The sequence below is a fragment of the Mytilus californianus genome, unplaced genomic scaffold (genome assembly GCF_021869535.1).
Source record: "Mytilus californianus isolate M0D057914Y unplaced genomic scaffold, xbMytCali1.0.p SCAF_14, whole genome shotgun sequence".
NCBI lineage: Eukaryota > Metazoa > Mollusca > Bivalvia > Mytilida > Mytilidae > Mytilus > Mytilus californianus.
Window position 1 is genome coordinate 24,079,341 of NW_026262626.1, and position 17,100 is coordinate 24,096,440.

General features: G+C 33.0%; 1 long non-coding RNA gene across 1 annotated transcript; it reads left to right on the forward strand.

The window, feature by feature from the left end:
- The first annotated feature begins 2,152 nt into the window (after positions 1-2,152).
- LOC127724450 (uncharacterized) lies at positions 2,153-5,507 on the forward strand. Its single transcript, XR_007992512.1, has 2 exons — positions 2,153-2,541; positions 4,769-5,507. It is a non-coding gene; the product is annotated as an uncharacterized LOC127724450 (long non-coding RNA).
- The last annotated feature ends 11,593 nt before the right edge of the window (positions 5,508-17,100 follow it).

A 17,100-nucleotide genomic window follows, 5' to 3' on the forward strand; every position in this document is an offset into this window, starting at 1 on the left:
CGCAACTCGACCTTCGTAACTCGCAACTCGACCTTCTTAACTCGCAACTCGACTTTCTTAACTCGCAACTTGCAACTCGACGATAAGAAACCCTCCATAATGTTATGGTAATGTCAGACAAATACGCAGGTAAAATTGGGGCTTTGTATCAAAATCCCGTAAACAGCAACACAGAACGCTGAACAGCATGATATAGTTTTAGATTTTGACCCTGGTAATTAAACAAAAACAGGGGAAACTGGCCCAGTCTCTTTCAATGGTGTCTTCCCAAGCCCGAACCTCTGGACGAGTAAAGAGGTAGGACACAAGTTAACAGTTAGTCTTCAGTCATGTGGACTGTAGCATTGTTGCCTTGGAGATTGGACTATTATACACTAATACTCGGAGAAATTGAAAAAGTCGGATGAATTATGAACACTTTACAAAGTTCTAAATTCTAGTTTACACAATTTTAAAACTTTCAACACTTAAATATACATTTTTCAAGAAGAACATAAATTATGTAAATAGGCAGATAACTAATTATAACATTTTTTTTTTAATTTGGAGATTATCTCTTTTGAAAATACCAGTGAAAACTGAATTCTTGAAAGGTAACAAAATAAACAAAACTGAAACAAAGAAATCAGTGAAGTTTATAGATTTGTGGTCTTTTTCATTCATTTGCATATTCCAAACTGTCGGAATCATAAAAACGATTTGATGGCTAAATGTCGCGTACTTAGCGGAGCGAGCAGCAAATACTAATTTTCGAGTCTGCAATATTTAGTGTGAAGACATCATCTATATAGATGAACGTGAAGTTAAATAAAAAATGATAACTTTTTTTCATTGGTCATGAGAAGCTTACGATGAATCCGGTCTCATAAGAATAAAGGAACAAGTCGACAAGAAGTGAAGCACAGTTGGTTTCCATAGGAATGCCAATCGTCTGTTGAAAAACACGTTCTATTAACAAAACACATTTTAAATTCAGGGTTTTATTTTTTGATGACTCGCAAAAATTATAATCGTGTTTTTCTTAAAGGTAATACCTTTCCAGAATATTATGTTGAAAGGGGTGGATTTTGATTGATACATAGAAAAACAGAGAGATATAATATAATATTTATTATGTCTCTGATATAAACTAGTTTTAGCACCAACAAAGTTTGCGCCGCCAGTAACCGTGTTAACAAGGTCATAAAAAAGCACAACAAATGGAAGTTTTTAACGACCTTGACTGGCTATACAGCCCTTGCACGGTCGGTAAAAAAACACTTCGGACGCAACTAATTTATATAGTGTTTCATTTAACAACTGTTTTTCCTGAACTTGTGTGTATAATTTCATTCACCTTGGTTGTTTGTTATTAGTTGATGCAGTTTGCTTATGTGTCCATTATTTTTGAAAATTTCCATATTTTTTTTATATGGTTACAAAAAGATCAAAATCAATGAAGAAGTACTCAACAACATTAAAGGTATAAAACTCGACTATGTAACAAGATTCTACTACTCATTAACGGGTTATGTTGAGATGGAGTTATGAATAAAAAGGAAAATACGAGCATTACATAATTCAAAACACATCTTTGTTGTAAAACTGTCAAATGACCTTGATCTTTGAAATTAAACAAGATTAATCTTCTCATCATTGGAAACCATTACACTTAATGTTACAGTTCTATAGTGCTATCAAGGTTTTATCCTTAAGACATCATCAAATTTAATGACTGTAACATTACTAGATATTAAATAGGTAGTTTCTCTTCTCATGGCCATAGGGAACATATGGTACTAGGAGCCGTTTTTAAACTAAGCGAGATGAGAGTTGTTTTGCTCCGTGTTGAAGGCCTCACTATGACTTTGAGCGCTGTTTCTTTGCTTTTTTTTTTGGAGTTTTTGCTGTGCATATACTGATTTTGTCTCATGGATGGATACCCTATATCCTTTGTTTTTCTACTATAGCTCCATGTATGAATATGGTACACACTATATGTGCCACCGTCTTTTGCTATATATTTGGGTGGACATTGTTGGCCTTTGACCCCAGTTCTTCCTATCTAAAAGGTTCATTTCTTCTTATGGATGACCACAGTATAAAGCTTTTTAAGGTGATAATCAGGCTCTTATAAAGTAGGCCGTTAGTTTTTCTCTATTGAATTGTCAATCTAATTAAAATATAGATCTCGGATTTCGTTATACTACGTTATACTACATACGAAGATCTAACAAGTACCCTACAAGGTTTCACTTTTGTGACCTTATATAACGTAATATTTGACCCCAGAAAGTATTTATATCGACCAATCAGAATGCTCCTTATAAACGCGACCTAGGAACATGTTGAAGATGGCGACGTAGAAATGGAAAAACAACATAGAAAATGCATTAACTGAAATTTTGCCTTAGTACAAAGTGAAAGAATTGAAATTTGAGAAGAGACAAATTTTGGAAATCAGAGATTGCATGGTCAGGCTTCCAACATGCTTCAAACGGGCTATGGAAAGAGTTTACATACCAGATATCTGCTACCCGATAATCAAGTCTGCATTCAAAGGTAAATTCTCGAAAATAGAGTATTAAAGGTTGACATTTTTCTATCATTGGGCAACTTCTCGAGTGTTTATTAAAATAAAATCTTTGTGGAGGATTCACAGTGTACTTTAAAAAAACATGACAATATCCCAGAAAATACATTGCAAGTCTTCATTCTCCTAATTCTCCTACCAAAAAATTATAATTTACAAAGTCAATGAAGATATGGGATCAGATAAATCTAAATTCATTGGTAATAGTATATAAATCATAATGTCATCTTATTAATGATATTCTACTGTGTACTTGCAAAGATGTATATGTATACTTATGCCAGCACATGCAGAAGAAGTTTTAATATCAGCATACTTTTTTTACTTCTGTCACACACTGATACATGTTGATATCATGTGGTGTTCCAGATAATTGTTAGGGGAAATTTTCTGCCAAGAAAGAAATTAATTGTTCACTATTCTCGGACTCGGCTACAGTGGGTCAGAATGGCAATTAGTGTTTCAGTGTTCATTAAATATTAGTTTAATGCTTTGTGAGAAAAATAACTTCATCCTGTTTATGTACATATAAAAAAGAAGATGTGGTATTATTGCCAATGAGACAACTCTCCACAAGAGACCAAATGACACAGAAATTAACAACTATAGGTCACCGTACAGCCTTCAACAATGAGCAAAGCCCATATCGCACAGTCAGCTATAAAAGGCCCCGAAATGACAATGTAAAACAATCAAATGAGAAAAACTAACGGCCTAATTTATTTACAAAAAAACGAACGAATAACAAGTATGTAACACATAAACAAACGACAACCACTGAATTACAGGCTCCTGACTTGGGACAGGCACATACATACATAATGTGGCAGGGTTAAACATGTTAGCGGGATCCCAACCCTCCCCCTAACCTGGGACAGTGGTGTAACAGTACAATATAAGAACGAACTATAAAAATCAGTTGACAAGAGGCAAAAAGTGTTACTTTAACCGTTCCAGAACAAATGTTATAATTGCTGAATTTTTCGTTTCCATTCTCTAACTTTAGTTTGCCTCAACCAAATGTTATGAAACTTATACACAATACTTATTACCAAAAAAACTCAGATCAAGCACAAATTTGGGTAGCATCACTTTTACCGTTCTTCAGTTATGTCGTTTTATAACTTTATATGATCTGCAAGAGTGGGCATCATTATCCTATGGACACATTCCCCATTTATTGTAGTCTTTTATACTCAAATATTTAGCTTTAACTACATGATTGAGTAACTTTGCAGAGGCGGATTTAGAGGGGGGGCTCAGGCCCCCTTTTTTGGAAAAAATTAGTTGTTTATATAGGGAATCACTGAAGCATGGCTGTACAGGCCCCCATTATGAAGAAAATTTCTGGGTCCGCCACTGCTTTGTTTTCATTTGTAACATTACTAGTATAAATAATTTTGAAGACTTGATTAAGTAATTATGCTCTTGACTGATAGAATACGCTATCTTTAAATTCAACATGTCTAATACATATACTTGATCAATATATAGAACAAGACAGACGAGGCTATCTCTATCATAGTACATACATGTATGTTAAATTGTTCAGAAAACAACCAACCATCAAACAAAATCAATAGGTATCTTATAAGATTAATGTCTGGAAATGATGATGCTAAACAAAAAGTAAAAAATGTGAAATGAAATGAAATACAAGTTTAAAGATTTGTGTACAGATTCTGATAATAAATACATGTACGTATAAATTTGATTAGGGAATCCACACCTCAAGGACTAATCCCAAAAAGGATTACTCAAGGGCCAGTGTTTTTATTTCCCCAAAAAATGTTCAAAGATAAGAAGATGTGGATCCTAGAAATGGATTCACAGTGTCAATTTATAAATTTACTTTTAGATAACCTACATGTATATCTGTAATTAACATTTATTTAATAAAACATTCTGTCATTAACCAGAGGAACATATCAATTAAAATGTGTTTGAATAAACACTAGTATTAAGTAACAGGGTATGTACATGTAGGTAGGGAAAACCTAAACAAACATGCATGTACATTTTTTCTTCATCTTTTAGTCTGGAAAAGCTAGTAATAATTATTAAAGAAAAAAATTAAATGAGTTCCTCTGAAACGGATGTTAAATAATCTTAAATAAGCTTTATAATGGAGTCAGCATTGTTTTGAAATCAGAATATTCCATAAATATATTTAAATTGATATTTCACATGTTTCAGGAGCAGACATTCTTCCCTGGTCTATATAGCTTCATTGAAAGGAATCAGACACAGAAAGTTTGGGGAAATGAAATTGAGAGTCACTGTGAATAATTCACACACATGCTAGACATAAAGAAATGGCCAGACACAGGCTCAGCTATAGAATCTGTATCAACTGGAAGCAACAGTATTTTCATCAGAAAACTAAAAAGGATGTGAAAAACATGAAACATGCATTTGGAAATGTTCAGCCGCCAAACAAATAGATATGCCAGGAAATGCAAATTGTTTGCTAATATAAATGTCAATGATGTCTGTACAAAATCAAAGATATAAAAGCCTTTTTCATTTATACATGTAACAGTCATATACAATACAGATTTAAGACCATCAGACAATCTTTAAATCTTTGGAAGCCACAGTACCTAGTCTAAGACATTCCATATTTTCAACTCGTTATGAAGACATATTTGACCAATCTGGTTTCCATTTATAGAAGTTTAAAAATAAGTTCTACATGTACATGACATGATGATCACCAGCAATGAAGGTGATATAGGATATAATATTCAAAGTAGAGAAGTATAAAGTGAATTTGAACCTCCCACCATAATAGCATTCTGCACATTTTGGATCACATATGGATCAAGCTGTTGTACTTGTGAACTAAAAGATTGTTGCTTGGTTGTTGTCAGGTACATTGTACATGTTGACAGTGCTATACGTCTATTAAATAAAATGCAGTTCAGAACAGTTATATTTTAGTAATAGATAGATTTCTTCTGTCTTTATTTGAACGGATAAACCAGATAATTAAAAAAAAAATTTCTGACAACTATGTCTGTTCTGGAACTGAAGACTACCTTCACTTTTTGTATCTTCCTTGTTCATTTTCCTCCAGATAAATTACTGACTATCACCATGAGGCTTATAACATGTATAAGTAGGCTTAATTCCTCCAAGGTCTCCAGTTATGTCCTGTCTGTGACAAAAGTTTCAGAATACAAGACATGCAAGACATGAAATGCTAATCGGACAACAACATTTACTATTTATATGAAGTTTTATATTTCAGAGGGTAGAAATCATGGATTTGTCATACTTAAAATCATAATCATGATAATGTATAAGGAATCCTTATGTTTAGAAGTTTCTGTCAAGACATATGTCCATTGTCCTTATTCCATTTTCATTGTTCAGTGCTCCTTAAAAAACTACATGTACATGTGTAGTGATTTTATCAAGTGAATTTGTGGCATATTATAAGTAATACGATATTTGGTATACATGTATGGGATCAAAGGTTTACATGTGTTGTCAGACGGGGTTCAACTTGTCTCTCAATTTTTTGTCCAGCCCCGGGTTTTCATTAAGGCGAGTCCTGGACTCATCATTTTCAAAACTTGCGAGTCCCAAGATGCATGAAAATTGTAAAATGTTGTATCAACTGAGCACATACATGTATATTACCATTTTATCACAAAAGTTAAAAAATAATCTAAATTTTGTGTAATTAGGGATAGTGATGCGGCGGCGTTAACTCGCTTCTTAAAAGCTTAATATTGCAGAAGGTAGAAGATCTGGATGCTTCATACTTTGTATATAGATGCCTTATGATATGAAGTTTCCGTCTGTCATATGTCTATTGTCATTGACCTCATTTTCATGGTTCAGTGACTACTTGAAAAAAAAGTTCAGAATTTTTGTAATGTTAATTTCTCTCTTATTATGAGTAATTGGATAACTATATTTGGTATGTGCGTACATTGCAAGGTCCTAATGCCTGTCAGACAGTTTTCATTTGACCTCGACCTCGTTTCATGGATCAGTGAATAAGGTTAAGTTTTCATGGTCAAGTCCATATATCAGATACTATAAGCAATAGGTCTACTATATTTGGCGTACATGTATGTAATGATTGTAAGGTGTACATGTCCAGCTGGCAGGTGTCATCTGACCTTGACCTCATTTTCATGGTTCAGTGGTACTAGTTTAGTTTTTGTGTTTCGGTCTGTTTTTCTAATACTGTATGCAGTAGGTCAACTATATTTGGTGTATGGAAATATTTTACAATGTACATATCAGTCTGGCAATCAGTCTGGCAGGTATTATTTGACCTTGACCTAATTTTCACGGTTCATTGCTCAATGTTAAGCTTTTGTGTTTTGGTCTGTTTCTCTTAAACTTTAAGCAATATGTCAACTATATTTGGTGTAAGGAATGATTGTAAGGTGTATGCATGTATGTATGTCTGGTAGCTATAGGTATCATCTGACCTTGACTTCATTTTCATGGTTTATTGGTCCATATGGAATTTCCATGGTTTGGTCTGTTTGTTTTATACTACAAGCAATAGGTCATCTATATTCTGTGTATGGAATGATTGTATTAAAGGTGTACATGTATTTCCGCCTTGGTTTATCTGACCTTGACCTCATTTTCTTGGATCATAAATGTTAATGTGATACTTGTAGTAAAACTTTATAAGTAGGACTATCAACATAAAATCAGTGGTCAGTATAGTAGGGGAGACATTTCAGCGTGTGCACTCTTGTTTCAACTTATAAGTCTACAGATATCTAAATAAAAAATTAAGGTATATACATTAGGTAAAAATAAAATCAAACAAAAGACGGTGTTCATGTGACCCCAACCTCATTTTACCCATCAGTGATTAAGGTTATTTTTTTGTGCAAAATAATATATATTGGGGTTAATTATATTTCTCAGATTCTACACAATGTATATAAAGCAGTAGGTCAAAGTTTACATATGAACAAGAAGAGATACTATACATGAAACGTTTATATATATGTTAATGATGATGGATAGCTGCTTACAGTCCAGTGGCAAATCAATATATTCAGGACAAGAATATGTTTATGTGATGTGAATAATAACCCTGCTTTGTTATAGACCGACAGCAACTAAAATAGCAAAAAATAACTAAATGACATCTAGAATGAAACCTACATGTATATATAAGGCTTCAATAGAAGGAAAGGCAATTGTCTATGCAATATGTCAAGCTCTACTCTTTAATGTGTCTATAAAAGTAGTGAATAAATTCAGCAGAAATATCTTGTTCATTGTGTCTGTGATAATCATTCATGTACATGTACATCACATCACTGCATGTACAAAAATGTACCACATCTATTTTATATAGATCTGTCATATGCATTTAATACACAATTCTAAAAATAAAAAAATAAAAACTATAGGCCATGCAACATGTACTACAAGTATACAACAGGGTTTATACTTGGTACAGGCACATGAAATGTGATTGAATTTAATGAAATAGTTTTTGTGTCACCTGAGACCATTGTTGCAAAATGTGACACTTAGGGATTACAATCAGCATAATTGTGCAGCAGCATAAACTATTTGAATAAAGTTTGATATTTCAGAAGATAGATGACCTGGATGTTTTATACCTTGTACACAGATACATTTTTGTGTACCTTATATGTGTAGTCACTAAGTTTCTGTCCAACAAATGTCCATTGTCCTTGACCTAATTTTTATGGTTCAGTGACTGCTTGATTAAAAATTATGCTTTTTTTTCTCATTTGAAATTTTCACTTTACAAATGTATTATCTCAGATTCTATAAGCAATAGGTCAACTATATTTGGTGTATAGAATAATTGTTAGATGTACATGTGCATTTTCGACTAGCAGTTTTTATCGAACCTTGACCTCTTTTTCATGGTTCATTCTTTAGTTGTTGTGGTTAAGTCTATTTCTCAAACTAGCAATGAGGCCTCTACATTTGGTGTATGGAATGATTTTAAGGTGAACATGTCCGACACGGGCATTTTTTTCTGACCTTGACCTTTTTCATGATTTATTATTTGTGATTTTGGTCTATTTTGCAGACACTTTGAAGCAATAGGGCCACTATATTCTGCATATGACTTCTGCAGCCCTTCTATGTCAAGTATATATTGATCTTAAAAAATGACAGGTTATTGATAATTTAGTTTATTGCTTTCAAATTTAAAAATTTGATTAAAAGGTAAAAAAAGCTAGAATTTTCATTTTGGACTAAGGGAGCTACCATTTGATTTTTATGGGGGGGGCTAGGATGAAAAATTTTGTCCTGCATTTTTTTTAGTTGTAATATCTGTCCTGCCTTTTTATTTTTCACTCTATTCGGTCCTGCCTTTTTTTAAAGTTTATCCTGATTTTTTTTTTTTACCTAAATTGTCATCCTGAGGCCATAAAAAAGAATATGTTTGTTTGCCCTAACCCTATCTACCCATATAATAGCTGCCTACTCAAAATCTCTTATTGTCCTGATGTGAAAAAGTTTTTTTTTTAATCAGATAGGCATGAAGACTAAAAATCATCTGACACTTCAATTACTCTTTAGAGGAAAAAAAGAAAATGCCTACCTACCTACCCACTGTCTCTACCTTTGGGTAGGGTTTGGGCAAACCAAAATATTTTTAAGTGTGGCTTGACTTTTTTTTTTGCAAGTGTCTCATCCTGCCTTTTTTTTTACTCAAAACTCCTGTCCTGCCTATTTTTTATTCAAATTTCATCCTAGCCCCCCCCCCCCCCCCCCCCCTAAAAATCAAATGGTAGCTCCCTATATAACTTTTTTCAAATTAACTTGGATTTTAATAAAACTCTACAGCTATCTCAATCATATATTGATCTTACAAAATGCAAGGTTATTTGGAAGTCAGGTTTATTGGTAACTGTAAATGTAAGGATTTATTTAAAAGGTAAAAAAGCAAGAATTTTCAGTTCGAGCTAAATTCGCAGCTATCTAAATCATATATTGATATTACAAAATGCCTGGTTATTAGTCCCCTACCGTAAAAGTCGAAGGGGACTTTAGGTTTGCACTCCGTCCGTCTGTCTGTCTGTCCATCCGTCAGTCTGGCAAATCAGTTTTCCACACTTTTTTTCTTCGTGCTTGAAGATATTGATTTGATTTTTGGTGTATTGTTTTATCATGACAAGTTACAGATCAAGTTCGAATTTTATTTATCAATTATTATGTCAATGATAGACTAGGATTGTTTTTTTGTATATATGTATCTGCTACAGCATGGGAATTGTATAGGAAATACACATGTATTTAAATATATAGCCTACTACCTAAGATTTTTTTCTTACTAGATACAAAATAAAAGAGCCCTCCCCACCCCTGACAGTTCACAAAAATTCGTACAGTAAGGCACCTCTCTAGTAGACTTGACCAACTGAGCTAAAAAAAACTTCACCAGAGCAGCTAATAGAGGACAGTTTTTTTTTCTTGTATGCAAGCCGAGGGGGTGCTTGTGGCGCTAAACATATATATGTATGGTTTATCAATGCTTAGACTTTTTACATGTCCCATTCAAACTATCACTACAAACCATTGAAAGTCTGAAATGGCCTATATTTGTACTCGACTGTACTGATTTTTACTCGACCAGTCTGAATTGGTCTGAAATTTACTTGATTATACTCGACTGTAGTCTGAACCATACTTAACAGTCTGAACTTGTACTCGACCACACTCGACCCGTACTTAACCATTTTATTTGCGTCTGAGCCATTCTCGACCTAGTCTGAACAATGCTCGACCTAGTCTGAACCATACTCGACCTAGTCTGAACCATACTCGACCTAGTCTGAACCATACTTGACCAAGTCTTAACCAACCTAGACATATTTTTTGTATCTATCTATTGTATTTCATCAATTTAGGAACTGTTTTTAACAGCTATTTCCTCTGGCTAGAAATTTGAACAACAATTTGAAATTTAAAATGTATTCAATATGGCATTGAAATCAAAATTTTACAATAAACATAATATAAATTCAACTCCATATTTATCAACACTTACACATATATATATCACCTTTAAAATAAAAATAAAACAAGCTGATCCAATAATCTCAAAACTGAATTGTGACTAATATTTACAATGTTATTCAAAATTTTTTGAATGTTTCAGATATATTTTATGGTTACTGGACAATTTTCACCATTTACTTAAGCCTTGTATAGATTTATGGTGTCAGTTGAGTTTAGTTAATAATGCAGTGAACATTTTTTTTATTAAAATATATTTAGAATAGTATATAAAGCAACTTAATAAATTTAAAAGATCACACCTTTGTTTTGTAAAACCAAGAATTTAATATAATCATGATAATAGATTTCCATAGCAATCCTTGATAACCATTTAAAAAAGGAAATGTGTTCCAAAGTTGCTGAAAAAATTTATTTCAATTAAATTTAAATAACTTTTGTCAAAATTAAAGACATGGCATACAAGAAGAACTTTAATAAGGTTTAATTACCTCAGTACATGTGTGTTTTACAGGTAAAAAGCAAGCCCTATTTTTCTTAAACTCGTGTATTACTTATCTAGTGAATTCAAAAGGCCTTGCGATTTAAGTTTTACAGGATGTTGCAATTTTTACTGAATGTTAATTAGAAATTAATTCTCTCTGACCAGGTGTGATCTTTTTAATGAGTTTGCCCAAAGCAGGAGGTATTACTTTATACTTAACCACTATTCAGAAATTTTTTTTTATTTGTTTCTTTAACTTTTTTATCCCTTTTTGATATATATTATATATAATATATCCCAAATTATAATAAGAATAGATATATTTCTAATATAAGGTTAAACAATTTCAGTGATTTTTTTGGCTGTTGTTAATTACTCATTAAAAAGATAATTATATAACTATTGTATGTAACCATAAAACCTATGTAGTTTTTCTATAGGAATTTAGGAAAATTAATTAAAAAAAAAAAAAAAACACATGCCAACCAAGAAGCACCTTAATAAGGTTTTATTACCCTCAGTAAAGGTGTGGTTTTTAGGTAAAAGAATCTTTTTTTTTAACAAAACTCTAAAAACTTAAAATTAATATAATTAAATTATTATATAAGATAATTTGATTTAACTATCTCTATTTGATAAATCTGAGAATCATGTAAGGATGTAAAAATATGTTTTTATATATATCTTTATTTTATTGTGGCTGTTATCATGTCAGAAAAAAAGAAATTAATTTTAACAGCTAAAATTAAAAAAAAAGTAGAGGTTTTTTGGTCAAGTATGGTTCAGACTGGTCTAGTATTGTTCAGACCTTTGGTCGAGTATGGTTTAAACTGAAAAATTAGGTCGAGTACAGGTCGAGAATGGGTTAAGACTGTTTCAGACTGGTCGAGTAATAGTTCAGACTATTTCAATGGCAAAGATAAGGGTCAAGTACAAATCAGTACGGTCGAGTATGGTTAAGACTAGGGTCGAGTAATGTCGAGTATAATTCAGACCAATTCAGACTGGTCAAGTAAAAATCAGTACAGTCGAGTACAGATATAGGCCATTTCAGACTTTTACTGGTTTGTAGTGTATGCATAGTTTGCACCCCCTTATCAAAATCCTTGATCCACGTCTGGCAGAAGGATGCAGTCAGGGGCGGATAGAGCCATTTATAAAAGGGGGAGGGGTTCCTACCCCCGGAAACCCCCCCCCCCCCCTGGATCCGCCACTGGCATTGCTATAGTGTACAGTTTAACAGTGTTTACTGTACTCTTTAATTTCCACGATTACGATCCGACCTCAAGTCATAAAGCATATGAGGCACATCTGAAAACTTTGACAAACGTCACATATTTCAAATATTCATGGCTATAGTTACAATATGACGACGAAAGAGATTTAAAAACTATTTCCAAACGATTAACAATCGAAGCGATAAATTTTAAGTCCCATTGTTTTTATTTTTGGATACCCTCGGGACCTTTCAATGAACCTCATTCAAGTAAATATGTTCCGCGTGCGCTGTTCAGATTGGATAACTAGAATTCTGATTGGTTGAAAAAGTCACATGCAAAATCCTTCAGAAGTGAAACCTTATACGGGTAGTTGTTAGATCTTCGTATGTAGTATAACGTAGTATAACGAAATCCGAGATCTATATTTTAATTAGATTGTTGAATTGTTTCATAATTCTCTTGTCGTGGCCTTTTATAGCCGACTATACGGTATGGGGTTTTCTCATGTTGAAGGCCGTACGGTTGCCTATAAATGCTTACATCCACTTTATTTGAACTTTGGTGGATAGTTGTCTCATTGGCAATTATACCTCATCTCCTTATTTTTATATCTATTGTTACTCTAGAGTTGTTCCCATATTTGTTACAAATTTTCTTTATCCCATCTACACTGTAACGAACAATTTGGCAAAACATATTTGATAAATTGTTCCATTCATATATTGTCTAGTAATAAACGGGTAATAGAGAGCAATATATCTTTTTAGGGGTTAGTTTGGTCCTACTGCGGCTCTTTTCACAAAAAATCTTAAGAATAGAACACACATTTCAGTATAACTTACGATCAATTTTAATCGTAAGATTTTTTTTTTTGTGAAAAGAGTCGCTGTACCGCTCACCTGGCACTTTCGCCAAAACGAAATTTATACAATTCAACAAGATTGTATGGAAACTATGTGAACCAGAGTCTTTTTTGCTGATCTTTTTGGCTGGAACAAGTTTATGCGTATCTGTTCTCATTTTAAAGAAATTATAAGCACAGATTTTAAAAAATGGGTTTCAATCTTTTAATATTGTTTTTATTGGTATAAATATTGATTGTGTTATCAGTAAATTAAAACCATAATAAATATTACATATGTTCTTAACGGTACTACAATCTGTCGATACCTTTATTTCGTCATTGCACGAGATCCTGTTTTCTCTCTGACTGTTAATGACGTTTTTTCACTAAATCCATTGGATGTTGGATGTGTACTGATTGATATTCTAGTCTTAGATACATAATTTTTGTTGTTGTTGTTATTGGCTTTGAACTAGCTGTCAGTAGCTGCGAGTACTCTCAGATCTGTACTTATTGTTTTTTGTTGTTGTTAGGGATGAGGGATGGATATATACCCTGCCACGTCCTGTCTGTGTTTTTGTTTGATGTTTATTCTTTGTATCGATCTGATGAGTTAAGCCATTTTCAACTGATTTTTTTATAGTTTGTTCTAATGTTTGCTGTTACACCACTGTCCCGGGTTAGGGGAGGGTTGAGCGCTCACAAACATCTTTAACCCCGCCACTTTCGTTATCAATCTAATTAAAATGTAGTTCATTGATTTCGTTATACTTATATGTACAAGCACGCGAGTTAAATATAGATATGAATTTTAATTAGATTGATTCGTTATGTGCCTGTCTCAAATCAGGAGACTGTAGTTCAGTGGTTGTCGTTGGTTCATGTCTGTCATATTTGTTTTTCGTAAATTGTTTTCTTATAAATTAGGCCGTTAGTTCCCTCAATTGAATTGTTTCATATTTTTCATGTCGGAGCGTTTTATAGCCTACTATACGGTATGGGTCTTTCTCATGGTTGAAGGCCGTACGGTTGCCTATAATTGCTTACATCAACTTCATTTGAACTTTGGTCGACAGTTCTCTCATTAGCAATCATACCACATCTTCTTATTTTTATGTTAAATTGTGACTCTTTATATACATGATATAGTTTCTGCAATAAACACATACATCAGTTACACTCGTCTTTTAGGGGCACTAATTCCTATAAAGGGTTAGTTGGATATTTCCGCAAGGTTGACTAATGTGTAAATCTTATTTTGCTGATTTCATTTTACCAATTAAAAAAAATAGTTTCTCTCTATCTGCTTGTTTCAAAAGATGGCTAGAAATAGTCCGTCAAGGGTAATAACTTCTATAAGAGGTCAGTTGGTATTTTAGCCCCTGTTTGACTTTTTTGTAGGTCTTATTGTGCTGAACCTTTTTTGCTGTTTACGATTTCTATCTATCATAGTTTCTACAAAACTGCAAAAATTGGTAATTCTTCCAATTGCAATAACTCCTATAAAGGACCAATTGATAATTAAATCTAATTGTGCTGAAGATTTTTGTTTTACAATTTCTCTCCGATCTCTTAAAGTTTTTGTAAAAAAAATGCAAAATTGTCTTTTCAAGGAAAATATCTCCTTTTGATGGATAGTAATTGATAATTTAGGCCCTGTTTGACTTCTTTGTAGATCTTCTCATTTTTAAAAATAAAATGATAAAATTGTCTTTCAAAGGCAATAATTCAACAAAGGTTTTATTGATTATTTATGTCGAGTTGGCTTATTTGTAGATATTATTTTGCTCATCATTTTGCTTATTACAGGTCTCTCCATCTCTTATTGTCTCTGTCAAAAGTGCAACCAAAAAAAAACTCATAGAAGGGGTCAATCGAAAATTGGCCTCCATCTGGACTTATCTGAAGAACTTAATGTTCTGGTCTTATAAAATATGTAAAGTATTTTTCTATAGTTTTCAAGATAATGACTAAACAATTTTCCAAAGAAGACATTTTAGGGGCAATAACGCTAAAATGGTTTGTCAGTTTTTTTTTAAAATGTCTAAATAGATGGACATTGACCTGCTGATCATGTATAAGTTTTTGGAGTAAGCCAAAAAAAAAAACAGTTTATCTCATCCCCCCCCCCCCCCCCCCCCCCCCCCCAACCAACCATAATATTTGATAGATCAAATAGGATACAATTCTTTGGACAAAATAAATTTACGCAGGAACATTCAGGAAATTTTGTAAACATTTCGCTCAGTTGTTTCAGAGAAGATTCTGGGATAGATGACAATGAAGGCAAAGTGATGTCAATAGCTCAAATGGTCCTCAGGCAAACTTCACAAACTAAGGATCTTATTTATGGTTTAAGGCATTTTATGCTTTGTGTCCATCTCATGAGCCAAGCCCTTTCCTAAAGATATTTAAAGTTTGTTCTAATGTTGTGCTGTAAAAACTGTCCCAGGTTAGTGGTAGGGTTGAAGCTGACAAAAATGTTTAATAAAATTGAGAATGGAAATGGGGAATGTGTCAAAGGGACAACAACCCGACCAAAGAGCAGAAAACAGCCGAAGGCCACCAATGGGTCTTCAATACAGTGAGAAAATCCCACAACCCTACCACATTCTTTTTTGCATATCCCAAGTCAGGAGCCTGTAATTCTGTGGTTGTTCTTGATTGTTTTCTAGGCTGTTGGTTTTTCTATTGAGTTGTTTCAATTTTTTGTCATATTGGGACATTTTAAAGCTAAAATTGTACAGAATGGGTGTTGAAGGCTGTTCAGTTCAGTACGGCTACAGTACGGCTACTGTCCGGCTGGAGTACGTGTCCTGTTTTTCATACAAGTATGCAGATTGAATCAAATTGGGAATACATGTGCAGTTGAATTATTTATTATAAATCGTCGTCTATCGACTACGGATCAATTTTGCTTGTCGTGTTGTCGTATTTTGATTCTTAATTGACGGAAGTATTTGTATGGGCGACAACTCTAAATCTGGTTCCTTTCATCAAATGTGCCGAATGTTATTGAATAGTACGATAAGGTACAAGAGTTCCCCATAACAGTATAAAGTATAAATAAAATTTTAACCTGCTCGATAAATAGTTGTATTCGGAACCACTCTCGCATTTTAGCAAAACTGCGGAATTCCCTCTCTGACGCAATTCCAAATATAAAACCCAAAATATAAATACTGCTTCATTTTGATTTTCCGTATTGAAAAATAAACACAAATAAAAAAGGGAGATATCAAAACATGAGGATTATGAGAAGAAAATCAACAGAAAGTTCTCTTTGTTTGTTTTTACTTTTTATAACAGAACAATCTTAAGAATCTGAGTTGTTCCTAATGTAAAGCACAAAACGGTTGACATGAGAGCCTTGGAAGATTTTGACAGCAATTGTATCCCAAAAATTGCTTTCTTGCTACAACTCAACATTATAAAACTGCAGACCATATATTAAACTATTCCCTTTCATAAAACCCTAGAAAACTGTAATAAAAATGTACTTTCTTTCTTTCAAACAGATGGAAAGAGTCAAGTGGTTACTAGACTTGCTTCCGCCTTTGGCAGGGCAGGTAAAGTACTAAAAAAGAAGATATCCAATATTTTTTTTATTCTTTAAAATTTGTAACTTACTTGCATTAACTTCTATAATCTAAACTATTAAAGCAAACACTTTTACAATAATTTATGTCAGTACTGGCAGTATGACTCCATGTCCCCACCCCCACACCACCCACTATCACATTTTTTTAACTAATGACAATACATCCAATGAATTTTGCATAATAAAAAAGTATTAAAAAGTTCACATCATAACAAACAAGTGTAAAAATTTTCAAGTTAATGTGACCACAATTACATGGTTAACTATCTTCGACTAAGACTTCAATAAACTGGATATCTTAGAAATGAATAGACTAGAAACATAAAGCATTTAACTAATTGTAAAAAAAAATATATAAACCACAAAAAATGACTAGAAAAA